The following is a 14,662-nucleotide window of genomic DNA, read 5'->3' on the forward strand; positions in this document are numbered from 1 at the left end:
TCTTGCTTCGCCCTAGAAGATAATACCAATGTGTTGTTTCAATGTCCAAGTTTTTTTTTTTATAAAGGTTTAGCCTTTAAAAATTCAAGTTAACAAATTTAATAAGATAATAAAATATATTTTTATTTTAAAAAAAAATTCCATATGAACAAAATATATATTCCATTTCCATAACAGGTCAAATTGGTTAGGGGCCGGCATTGAAGATATCGAAATGCCAAGTCCAAGGAGGTTTTAAAAAATAAACTAAAATTATATATATTAATTATATGAAAAAACAAAGAAGATTCAACATTTATTATATATATGTTACATGATAATACACTTATTATAGAGCTTTTCCCCCCTAACATTAGAAATGTTTTTCAATTTAGGGGCATATAAATTTGTCATTCTCAAAGATATGATGATTGACTCAAAAAGACAATATGGGACTTGTTACTTGTTAGGTAGCCAACAGTATCACTAATGAAAATAAAAATAAAAATCTATCGATAGAAACTGATCTAAAAAATAGACCTATGTCGCTAGATTTTTAATATCAATCGAGTACAGTTGATCAAAAAAATTATATAATCGACCTATGTTAGATTATATTATAAAAGTTGAAATTAAAAAAATTATCTAAAAAGGAATGTCATAATTATATTTATTTTCTCATACTATATCCTTAGTGTTAATTATCTAATTTTAAGTCTTGAATAAATGTATTTAAAATATCTTAATTTTTAAAATAAATAAATAAATGAAACCTCACTATTGCTACCAATACGACTTTTACATTATTTTTATTGTTTTTTGGACGAGGAATCACTCATTCCTTACTTTTTGGACATGCAAAGTCTTATACAATGAACTCAATTAAGGAAATATTTCAAATTTATATATAGGTAATTATACGAAGCAAGTCTTATACAATAAACTCGATCAAAAAAATATTTCAAATTTACAAGCTTTTATTTTTAAAAATGCATGTTTATTCAACTCGATCATCATTACTGATAATTTTATTATTTTATCCTTGGAAACATCATATATTCACGAGCAGAGTAGTTACAAACAGCCAAAAGAATTTTTATCATTGGGATATGCAATTATCAATCATAATGTCTTTTTCTGTTTTTGATTTGAATAATCTTATCTGATATTATTGGGATATGTAAATTGTCAATGGAGCCAAATTCCTTGTGTGTTTCCTGTAAAAAAATTTGGCAGATTTATTGATAAATTAATTTATTTTTAAAAATTTCTTTGGTACCTACATCTTTTATAGACCATTAAAAAATTATTACTATGTAATACTCATTTCGTCCCATATTAATTGATCACTTTCCATTTTACATGATGCTTAAGAAAAATAAGAAGACGATTTTACTAATTCACTCTTTAAAAAACTTCTTGGGAATTTAACAAACAAATATGAACACTTTAAAAAAAAATATTTAATTGCAAGGGTAATATAGAAAAAAAAATTAATTAATGCTTTCTTGATTTAGTAAGGTGATCACTAATTATATTTAGTATAACGACCAACTAATATGAGACGGAGAGAGTATGTTAAATTTACATGATAAAAATAATTTTTAGTGGCAATTAATTAATGATAATAGCTTAATTGCCGCTAAATATATTTTTTTAGAGACAATTAATAATGACAAGTACATTTTAGCACTCTAAATGTCGATAAAGCCTATAACAACACTTGATCTAGCAACAATCAACTAATGTTGATAAAGGCTTCAACACTCTTTGTTAATACATATGCATATTTATTATCGTTAAAAGCTATTTTTATCATAGTGTGTAGTTAAATTTTTACCGTCTTATCCAAGTATTGTGTAATCTCCTTGGATTGTAAGAGGTTTTTATCGTAAACTCTTTGAATGTTGTTGTGTACACAATGTTGAAAATGAGGGTTTGAATAATTTTCATGATTTTGACAAATAATGGCAACCTAAGAGTTTGATCTTTCGAAAAATGAATTAATTGATCCTATTTTTTTAATATAAGGTTCGAGCTTATTGATTATTGAAGTTCCTTTTCTTTGATTACTTAATTGCTTGGAATCTTCGATGGTATAATAATTGATTGTTTGAATTTTCTTTCTTTTGATGAAATGAAGTCTAACAATTTTAGGTTAAACATGATTATTGATAGAACATCTTGTATGGTGTACCAATCCAAGGTTAACACCATTCACTATTGTAGAGAAGTCAATCAAAATGATTACAGTGTAATATCTCAAAAAATTCTAAGTTAAGATCCGAATCATTTTGTAACACTTCGCAACTCTACTCTTAAAAATTTGAATCGTTTGTCGTAAGTATATGAGCTTGAACCGGGTGATGTCCTACTTGCTCATGTGTTTTAAGTTCCTTTACCAACTGTATCAAGGGTATCTAAAGTGATCTAGGGTTATAAGGGACCTCAAACACTCAGTCAAGTTCGAAACATTCCTATCGGCAAAGTTTTCCCATGAGTTCATATAAAGGTCAACTTCAAACGATCATATATTTCACCATATAATGAATTAGGTGACCTATGACCTATCAAATCAAATGTTTATGAGTCTTATTTCCAAAGCCACCAAGTTTGCCTTATTTCAAGTTCAGAGTAACAAGTTATGGTCGTTTTACTGGAACATACCCCGATTGGAAAATTCGGTGAGGTCACCTGCTCAATCAACAATTCGTTGAAATGTCCCAAAAACCTTAAGTCTCTTTCCATTTGGGTGATCTAAAGTCCCATTGGGCGACTCGCCGACTATTTCAGTGAGGAGACCTCTAGATCGCCGATTTGATTCACGGGATTCATTAAAAGTTTATTTTCTTTGACTTTTATGGTCTTCTTACGTTCCCAGAAAGATATTCTTGACCTTTCACCCACAATTAACTTCCCTAAGTCCATATTATAACCTAATATCATCATTATATATATATATATATATATATAGAACCCCATTATATATGAATTTATTTTAATGTAATAACAATAACCATTCAATATGGTCATAATATAAATACAACCCCATTAACATTTTATCATAATTAATTTGCCTAAATAATGACCACGCATCGCGTTGATATAAATACAAATTTAAAATAAGAAAATTACACTCTTTAATAAAAAGTTGGATTTTGAACTACCCCTAGCTAGATTGTTATAATATTATGAGATAGTTCTTCCTTATTACAAACATATATACTCAATCCCATATATTCATGATGTTGCCTTGGTTAATGACTTAAAAGTCACCTTTGAACCAAGCAAGAGTTTTCCAAATTCAATTTCAAAAGTATCATAACGCATGAAAAACTCCACCACCAAGTAATAACACTATCAAATCTTTACTAGGACACTGTTTATTGTTCATAGTTGGATTATCGATCTCTTTATCGTTTGACCAATATACATACTTAAGCAATTTCTCTCCATCCCCTACAAATCTATCTGGATTAAACTTCTCCGCGTTCTTAAAAACATGGCAGTCCTTCATAGCCAATGTTTGATATCCAAAAATCACTTCATCTTTATTGATCAAGAACGATGCATCGTGATTAGAAATAATTATATTTTTCTTAGTCTTAACAGTTTGGAATGGAACTGGAGGGTCCATTCTTAAGGTTTCATAAACCTCAGACTTAACAAGAGGCATTTTTTCAAGAGCTAAAATAGTTACCCCTCCTACTTCTTTAACCGCGGTCCTAATTTCCTTGATGAGCCTAGTATGTAAACTAGGTCCTGATGTTCCGATGCATTTGATCAAAGATGGATAGAACACTTTCAAACAAAGTTATGACAAGCTTCAACTCTTTTCACTCCAAGTTTCTCCGCTTCATCTAAAATATCCCACATGGAGTTGTAGAACGCGTTGTATAATTTTTGATGATCGCGTTTTACAAGAAAGTAAGGTAGAGGGAAAGTGTGCAAGACCAAATCTTTTACAGTACGCGATCATTTATTTCCCCAAAGAATGAGATGTAAGAATGATTTCTTATTTATGGCCCAAGTTTACTTGTGACCCAAGTAATACCAAAAATAATATTTAATGAATAATAAATCTCGTCCGTACATTGGTTATTTAATAGACATACCAAATTAAGTCTTAACCTTTATAAATTGGTTCTCCCTCCACCCATTAGGGTTACCACATATTCTCTACATTAATTCCATCGCTGATGGTTGTGGTAACGTAAAGCTAGGGCAAGGAGGTAGAAACCAATTTATGACTAACACTTTTGCTTCTCTCTGTGATGATGATGCACAATGGTAGTCAATTAACATCAACTACGAAGAACAATTCTAGGAGCTTTGAACTCGAAGAACTGAGATGCTAATTCAGAGCTTGCAGCTGAGATATTGAAAGAGAATCTTAGAAGAAAGAGAAATGTATTATCATTCAATGCCTTAAACTTCAATCCTTTACATTGTATATATGGATATATTCCACAACTAAAATTCAACTGCTACATTGGCTGTTATAACAAAATAGCAGAATTGTAACTAACTAATGAATCCATCCACTAACTGACTTGTAATATCTGTAGATTTGCATCAATACCCCCTAAAAAGTACAGACTTGTCCTCAAGGCTGAAAGGAAGGAAATCTATGTTGAATGTCAGACAAGTACTCCCAAGTAACTTAAGAAGAATCAATAGCAGTCCACTTCACAAGTATTTGAACCACAACCTTGTTGCCTCTTTTCACAAGCCTCCTGTTTAACACACCTTCAGGCATAAGGCAGTATGGACTGGACAAGTGAAATACAGGTGGATGATTGATGACATATGGGACCTCATGACACTTTTTCAACTGAGAGACGTGAAATGTATGATGAATTAGGACATCAGTTGGCAAAAGTAATTTATAGGCAACCACTCCAACTTAGCAGCAATAGGATATGGACCAAAATACTTAGCAGCCAACTTGTTAAAGGGTATAACAACAACTGAAACTTGCCTATAAGGTTGCAACTTAAGGTAAACCCAATCTCCTATCTCGAAACATCTGTCAGACCTATGTCAATCAGCCAAGTCTTTCATTCTTTGTTGGGTTCTCTGAATATGAAACTTCAAAAGATGAATGATTGCTTCTCTAGCAGCCAATGATCTATCTACCATGTCAGATGAAGACTTACCTGCTAAGTAAGGAAGGTGAATGGGGGGTTTCTGACCATATAAAACTTCATAAAGAGTTCATTTGATAGCAGTGTGATAAGTAGTATTATACCACCACTCAGCAAACGATAAATAACTTGACCATTCCTTAGGGCTATCAGAACAAAAACATCGCAGATAAGTTTCCAATGTCCTATTCAAAACCTCCGTTTGTCTATCTGTTTGAGGATGATAAGTGATATACCGTGAGTTTACGGTATTTCTAATACATTTCACTTACAAGTTGTGTGTGTCTAGGGCCTTTTTATATTGGTTTTTATGTGTTTTTATCATGTTTTGCACGAAAGGTGTTCAGGCGCGGAAGTTTAGAGACAGCTGAAGGAAATGTAAAAAAAGGGCATCCACAGAGGTGATCTACGGACCGTAGGTCCATTCACGGTCCGTAGGTTATAACCGTAGATCACCAGGCATGGTATTGAGGACAAATCAGGGAAATATGACTAAGTGTGGAACCACGGTGCCCATTGACGGTCCGTAGATTGATCTACGGACCGTACTGTTGATCCGTAGAATGATACTGCGAGGGTTCCAGTACCTGATTTTTGATGATTCTAAGTATGGAGCTACGGAGGGGATTGGCGGACCGTAGATCGATCTTCGGTCCGTACTGCTGGTCCGTTGTTTGCTTCAGAGAAGCTGATTTTTGGAAGCTGAAATATTTTCTAAGTCCCGATTGACGGAAGGGACTTACGGACCGTAGATCCATCGACGGTCCGTAAGTCGGTCTTGTGGATGGAAGACGCGTACCTGAACAAAACTTTCCTTAATTTGTTTCCTTTTTTATTTAGGATTTGTTTTCTATAAATAGGACATGTAAACTTCGTTTTTGGAGGTTAGACAATATTATTCTATTTTTGCTTTGTAACTTTGGAGATTAATTTGCAACTCTAGCAATTATTGATTTCCCAAGTTCGTTTTGAAGATTTTGGCTTTGCAATTCAAGTAAAATTTTTGGGTTTATTATTCTCTCTACGTAAGTTCATAATTTCTTCATCTACAATTATGAATTGTGTTCTTGCCAATATGAGTAACTAAATCCACAACTAGGGTTGTGGGAACCATGATCGATTAACATAATATGAATAGTAAATAAGCAATTCTTGAATAGTGTGTTGCATGTATTCATAATTCTTTCGTTTAGAAGTCTTTTTAACGGCGGCCAACGTTAGAACTCGCCTTGTTGCTACTTGCCGGACCAAGGAGGTAATTAACAAGAAAAGAATTATCAACATAGATTTAGTGTGATACTATCTAATAGGCTAGTGTCGATTGGTGCAAAGTAATAACTAAGCCAAACATCGATTATGATGTCTAATATGAGGTAAAGGTAAGGGTTAGTAAATTGTACACACGTAGCCGGACCAAGGTGCGGGGTGAAATTTTCTAGATGCCGGACCAATGATTTAGAGATACCTAACTTATCACTTTGCATGTAATACACTAGAAAAGAATTGCTATTACTAGGATTACTGCGTTATGAGATTGTGGGAAACACGTATACCCTAGTTATTTCTCTTATCTTGATAACAACCAAAGTTGAGTTTGATTATTGATTACTTATTAAGTTCTTACTATTTGTTTCATACAAGCACAACCCCCCTTTTATTACTTGTTTCTGGAAATAATTTGACTAATTGAATATAATTGTTAGTTAAAGTAAAGTCTAAATCATTTTCCTCATGGGATCGATCCCAACCTACAAGTTGGGTTCTTTACTTGATAACGATCGCTTATGCTTCTGTAAGGAGGTGTAATTTGAGCGTATCAAATTTTGGCGGCGCTGCCGGGGAATCTGGCTTTTAGATTTATTTTTAACTACATTATTGAACGTTAGTCAAATATTTCCTAATTTTACTTTTTTCTTTGTTTTTTACTCTCTCAGGTTCCGACTCTAGTGTATGCCAAGTACACGGAGCCAAGGCGAACCACTTACTCCGTACGATCCAGAGTTGAACAGAACTTTGCGAAGAATGAACAATCAAGGACTTCCAGTTAATCCTATCAGAGGAAATCTAGATGAAGCAGTTGAGTTACAGCAGCCAAGAGTAGTTGGTGGGGAAAACCGGGGTCTAGTTGAAAATCAATTGGGAGATGCAGTGAGAGTGCATGGTCCACCAGGCCCACAACAACATGACAACTATAGGGGCAACATCGACATAGCAGACTCCGATGGACCCATTGTCCTACCTCCTCTACCTCCAGGGCACACATTTGTGGTGACTAGTAGTTTGATGCAGATGCTTACAACAAGAGGCTTATTTTCAGGATCGCAATCGGAGGATCCACATGCTCACTTGGCCAAGCTAAGGGTGGTTTGCAAAAGTTGTGTAGGTAGACCAGACTTGGATATGAATGTCATTGGATTACGAGTGTTCCCTCTGTCACTGACAGGCGATGCTGCAGTATGGTTCACTGAATTTCCTTATAACTCAATTTTCACATGAGACCAACTAGCAGAGGTGTTTAAAGCAAAGTACTATCCAGTGTCTAAGAAGCTCAATCACAAAGATAGGGTCAACAATTTTGTGGCATTACCTGGAGAGTCTGTGAGTAGCTCGTGGGACAGATTCACTGCTTTCGTAAGAAGTGTCCCAAACCACCGTATTGACGATGAGTCACTGAAGGAATATTTCTATCGAGGACAAGATGATAACAATAAAGCAGTACTTGACACTATTGCTGGAGGTTCATATGGTGATTATACATATGCACATATTGCTGAAAAATTGGAGAGGATCTCTCGCAACAATAAACCGTGGAGCACTAGGAGGTCAGATACTGGGAGAAACACATTTGCCGTTCATAATGCAACTGTTAACTCTGCAGATGATATCCGTGAGGAGATGGCTCAGATGAGGACAAAGTTGGGGTTGGTATTGTCACGACCCGGGAGCACCCCCTAGTCGTAACCGGCGTACTCGACCTCGAAGAGGTCTAATACAAGCCTCTTAGCATTCATTCATCGCATATACACTAAAACCATAAGGAATTAAAAACTTTCTTTACCAAGAAAACATTTCATAAAAAAATAATATAGTAAGCGGAAGACTTTCTAGACTTTATACCTGATGTCTCAAAACCATCTAATACTTTAGAGTACAAAATTCGGGACTAATCCCATACACAACTTAAACAATACTAAAAAGACATAAAAGAACATATTGAGTATTGTCCTCGAATATATGAGGACTTACCAAGTCTTCATCTTCAACACTTAGAAACCTATCAAATAGCCATGACATGTCATCATCTCCAAATCCCTACACTTTATTCCAAAAAGGGAAAGAAAGGGGTGAGCACAATTAAGTACTAAGTATGGAAACCATGCAAAAACATGCTAAAAAGGACTTTTGGTTGAAAGTCATGCCTTATGCCATTTTAGTAAAACTTCATAAACATTGACATATTAGACATATTATAGAACACAACCAACATATAAGACATTAACCACATTATAGACATACTCAACATTTTCACCACGTAACTCATTTCATCATCCAAGGACCCTTATCTAAAGTTACCCTAAGACATACTTGAGTGAGACATGAAATGGCCGCCCATACAACCTCTTCATACAAGAACCATCATGCTTCAAGGTAACATACCAAGTAACTCACTTCATTAACATAAGCTATTCATTCAACAAATCATTTAGACAATAAGTCAACATTCTTCTTTAAAGTCATTTAGGACATATTCATGCATTTAAGGGACTTCACACTTTAGTCATATAGACTTAGAGAACTCACTTTAGCACCTTCAAAGGCTACTCGTGTCATGTGTAGATATCATCCCATACTACTACCTACATGGTGTAGAACCTATCAAGTAAACTAGAGTTCACATTAAGGGCATCAAGTTCTACACTTAAAGATCCAAGTGTCAAGAATGCTCATAGCACCAATTTCCAAGACATTCAATAACAAGACTCGCCCAATATATACATCATGTCGTCACACCAAGCAAGAGCAAGTATCAAGAAGGGTCGACGCCCTGTATCAAGAAGGGTCAAAGCCCAATAATCAAGAGAACCAAGAACCATATTAAAAATGTCTTTTTAGTTCGTACTTAAAATGGACAACTTTCATTCATAAGATGGACTAAAAATCCAGAGTCAAGATGGCAAGTGATCCGAATCAAGAGGCATGCCAAGCGTGACAAAGTCACAGCCACAAGAAGGACAAGGTCCCAACAAGAGTGCTAGGTGATCAAACAATCTGTACAAGTGGGCGAGTTACACAAGCATATTTAATGCCTTAAGGGATACCAACATGACCATGCCAAGTGACAAAAGTAACCAAGGTATCAAGATAACCCTTCAAATATACAAGAAAATAACAAGAGTACAAGTACAAGTTTATACACAAACCTCGGGCTTTAGCATAGAAACAGTCTGACAAAACATCAAGAGTTCAAATCGTAGCCCGACTAACGTATCAAGGTTCTCAGCTTGTACACGAGTATATATAACCTTAAAAATATAATTACATAACTTATTTAACTTCTATTAGCTCAGTAATGTCGACGTAAAACAGGATCATCATCGCAAGTAAGTCTAGTATGTACAAATACAAATGTGCTCCCAAAACAGTGAATCTGTCCAGCCTGGTACCCCAAGTTGCAAGTTAGATTTTGAACAAGAAAACGGTAAAATTAGACTTTATAACCTTCATTAAAGATGTAACTACATCTCTTAAGGTTGCAAACAAACAAGAATCACCACAAAATACATTTTGTACAAAAAGATATATTCAAAACACTACAGCTGAACATGCAGGATTTCAATTTCCAAAATCTGGGCAGAACTTTCCCTGTGTTGCGTCCCATATTTCGTATCCATAACAGTTAAATTCGCATTTTACATAAACATAAGAGTTGTAGGTATACAAGTTAGCTTTTCCAAATCATATTTGTTCATTGCAAACTAAGTTCTAGATCGAGAGATATGCATAAAATACCAAACACTACCCACTCGAAAACAGATTTTGTCATTTACCAAAAAGAAGTGTGTGTCTCGAATTCCAGCCAAAAGAACCAAGTTTTCTCTTGTGATTTTGAAGAATAATCTATTTAGATAAGTTTCTAATGTTCTAAGGCTTAAGGAAAACGAAATTACTAAAGGAGGGGTGAAAATATATAGTCAAACAAGTGATGTTTATCCCTTGGGCAGCTGTCCTTCAAAGGTGCTGCCCAAAAATTTGTGTGCTGCCCAAAATGCATACATATACACCTATATATATCCCTCATCTCATTTTAAAGTTATACGTAATTCCAATTAGAATATTACCTAAACACCTCATCACAATCCTTTGCATCACATTCACATATATGATATCATGTCAACACTTCAATTCCTTATATAATGCCTTCAAGGCCATAATCATAATACACTCCATAAATAGACACCTCCACCATAAGTGGATCACACATCAATCTATCAAAATTCTATATCAATTCTACATTAACAAAGAAGTTAGGCCAACTTACCCTTTTCCAAAGCCACAATCATCATTCCCCAACTCTCCAATAATTCACAATAGATAAGGATAGATAATAATAGAAATCAACTATTCAACTCAATTTAAGCATAATTCTATCATCATTCAATCATAAACAATAACCCCACTTCATAAGCCAACTTTAGGAAATTTGCAAAGACATCGGTTCATGGAATTTCCTTTCTTAAAACCATCAATAATAACATAAATCATCATTAAAAACATTTAATGCAAGAACCCATGCTAGAATCGAAATTAGGATTTTGAGTTTTTGAACAACTTTTGAAATCTTTTGGATTGACTCTTTGATTGAAGAAGGAATCAAAGATGAAGAGTCCCCATACCTTAATCTTCAAGAACCAATGAAATTGGAGAAGAAATCAGTAGCCACCATCCACCCTAGCTCCATCTTTCACCTTGAGTTACCATGGGGTTCTAGAGAGAACCTTTTTGAAAGAGGAAGGGTTTCTTTTTTTTCTTCTAATTGGAGTAATTTAAATGGATGAATTTTGGTCAAAAAAGTTTTATAATTGCTAGGAAAGGCAAAGAATAATAGGGACTAAACTTAGGAAAAGAATTAAGGACCCACAAAGTTAAACTTAAAAGTGTTCACTAAACCCGTCTAAACTCGTCCTTTTGGACAGTGCTTCACTATTTCTGCCATAACCTTTTACTCCAAAGTCGGAATCGGGCAAACTCGGTGGCGTTGGAAAGAGGACTGGGAGACCTTTAATTGGATAGGTAATGGTTCACCTAATTCGTTTTGAGCTTAAATATATGACTATTTAAATTTGACCCTTACAACTCACTAGCTCAAACGAATAGTTTCCGGACGTCACGGTCATTCCTTGACGTTTGACCTCAAATCTCTTTAAACTAAACTTCAAAAGCCATTTCTCATCATTTCATCAAGTTCTCAAATCCAAACTCACATGTGAGGCTCTAGTTTCACTAGTGCGTTTTTAGGGTCGTTACAGGTATTGAAGCATGTGAGTGGAGGAGCAGAAAAGGTAAATGCTGTAAACTACTTAATTAGAACTCCACCACCAGTTGAGGAGTGGTACTATGAAGAGGACACTTATGCGGTAAATGATCAGACGGGGGGTTTCCGACCAAATGTCCAAGGATCCAACACGGAAAATTGGCGCCAAGGTCAAGGGAACCAAGGTCGGAACTATGGAAATTACAACCGAGATGGGAACTTCAATCGCGACAACAACTACAACAGGAACAACTATGGCAACAGAAACGATCGGGTTGGACCCTATGTTCCCCTCAAAATCGGGAACCTGGTGCTAGGAAAGCTGGAGGTAATATGACGCGTATCAAAGATATGCTGCAGAAGATGATAAGAAGGTTTGATGCGACTGATGAGAGATGAGAAACGACTTATCTGGTATTGGTCAAAAGGTTGATGCCCATGCAGTGTCAATAAAGCATCTAGAGCAGCAGATGACACAGTTGTCTACTACAGTGAACCTGCGTCAACCTGACACTCTTCCTAGCAACACCATCCAGAATCTAAAGAATGATGGACATTGTATGGCAATTACTACTCGAGGAGGTAAGTAAACCATAGATCAACCTATGCCGTCTGTGGTGAAAGTTGAGATTAGAAAAGAAGATGATGTGATAGAGGGTAGACCAGATTCTGAGAAAGCAACAGAGCAAGAGGTGGAGATATCTCAGAAAGTGGTTCCCATACCTAGACCTCCACCACCTTTTCCACAGAGGTTAGTGAAGAAGACTGAAGATGGTAAATATCGCAGGTTTATCACCATGTTGAAGCAGCTTTCTATCAATGTTCCTTTGATAGAAGCCTTGGAGCAAATGCCTGGGTATGCAAAGTTTATGAAATATATGGTGACAAAGAAAAGGTCTGTGAGTTTTGAAGATGATGATAGATTGCAACATTGTAGTGCTATTGCAATAAGATCTCTGGTGTAGAAAAATGAAGACCCTGGTGCTTTCACGATTCCATGTACTATAGGGTTGTTACACTTTGCTAAGGCATTGTGTGATCATAGTGCTAGCATCAACCTCATGTCTTTGTCTATTTACAAGAAGTTGGGTCTGGGGGATCCAAAGCCCACTGCAATGCGGTTACTAATGGCTGATCGGACTGTGAAGAGGCCCATAGGTGTGCTCCATGATGTGCTAGTGAAAGTAGAGTCTTTTATCTTTCCGGCGGATTTTGTGATTCTTGACTGTGAGGTTGATTTTGAGGTTCCCATCATCCTTGGGAGATCATTTCTTGCCACAGGGCATGCGTTGGTTGATATGGAAAAGGGATAGATGAAGTTCAGACTGAACAATGAAGAAGCAACTTTCAATATTTGTAGATCCATGAAGCAGAATGGTGAGCTACAAACTGTATCTGCTATAACTTACAGAGTGGAGAGTGGGTCAGAATTGCAAATTGAAGAGCGATTAGGTGTTGAGGCACTAGCAGCAGTCATGATGAATTTTGGTAGTGATGGTATTGAAGAGTATGATGAGTTGGTAGCCGCACTTGATAAGTGTGAATACCGGTCCAAACCAAAGAAGTATGAGCTAGACATGAAGAATTGCGAGTCCCCACCCACAAGACCATCTATTGTGGAGGCACCGAAATTGGAGCTTAAAGTTCTACCACCGCACTTGAGGTATGTATATTTAGGCGAAGAGAATACTTTGCCGGTCATCATTACAGCAGATTTGAATGCAAGGCAAGTAGAGTGCTTGGTGACTGTATTAAAGAGGTTCAAGCAAGCGATAAGGTGGACTATTGCAGATATTATTGGGAACCCCCCCGGTATCTATTCTCACAAAATCCAACTCATGCCAGATCATAAGCCCAGTATTGAGCACCAGAGAAGATTAAATCCACATATGCAAGAGGTGGTCAAAAAGGAGATCATTAAGTGGCTGGATGCGGGAGTTATTTATCCCATCTCAGATAGTAATTGGGTATGTCATGTGCAGTGTGTACCTAAAAAAGGTGGTATGACTGTGGTTCCAAATGAAAGAAATGAGCTTATTCCAATGAGGCCTGTCACTGGATGGAGAGTTTGCATGGATTACCGGAAGTTGAATGCGTGGACAGAGAAAAACCACTTTCCTATGTCATTCATGGACCAGATGTTAGATAGACTTGCAGGCAAGGGTTGGTATTGTTTTCTTGATGGGTATTCGGGCTACAATCAAATTTCTATAGCTCCTGAAGACCAAGAGAAGACCACCTTCACTTGCCCATATGGGACTTTTGCTTTCAAACGGATGCCATTCGGATTGTGCAATGCTCCAGCGACCTTCCAGAGATGTATGATGTCGATATTTTCTGATATGGTAGAGGACACTATTGAAGTGTTCATGGATGATTTTTCAGTTGTAGGTGATTCGTTTGATCATTGTCTAGAACATCTGGCCGAGGTGCTCAAACGATGTGAAGACTGCAACTTGGTGCTGAATTGGGAGAAATGTCATTTCATGGTAAAAGAAGGTATAGTGTTGGGTCATCGAATTTCAGAGAAAGGTATTGAGGTTGATAGAGCTAAAGTTGAGGTAATAGAAAAGCTTCCACCACCCATCTCTGTAAAAGGTGTTGGAAGTTTTCTTGGGCATGCAGGTTTATATAGGAGATTCATCAAAGATTTCTCAAAAATTACACATCCCTTGTGCAAATTGCTCGAGAAGGAGAGTAAGTTCTATTTTGATGATGCTTGTCTTAGAGCATTTAGAGAGTTGAAGGAAAAGTTGTTACAACACCTATCATTATTTCACCGGATTGGGGACAACTGTTTGAGGTAATGTGCGATGCGAGTGGAGTGGCGCTTGGTGTAGTATTGGGTCAAAGGCGTGAGAAAATTCTTCACCCTATCTACTATGCTAGCAAAGCTCTAAATGTGGCCCATAAAAATTATACTGTGACCGAACAAGAACTTCTTGCGGTGGTTTTTGCATTCGAAAAATTTCGTTCATACTTGCTTGGTACTAAGGTCATCGTG

General features: G+C 36.2%; 1 pseudogene; it reads right to left on the reverse strand.

Moving 5' to 3' along the window:
* Positions 1–3,219: 3,219 nt before the first annotated feature.
* LOC125821619 (allene oxide synthase 3-like) lies at positions 3,220–3,784 on the reverse strand (annotated as a pseudogene).
* Between the last annotated feature and the right edge of the window lie 10,878 nt (positions 3,785–14,662).

This window comes from Solanum verrucosum, unplaced genomic scaffold (genome assembly GCF_900185275.1).
Source record: "Solanum verrucosum unplaced genomic scaffold, falcon-dt-bn FXZP01000838.1, whole genome shotgun sequence".
NCBI lineage: Eukaryota > Viridiplantae > Streptophyta > Magnoliopsida > Solanales > Solanaceae > Solanum > Solanum verrucosum.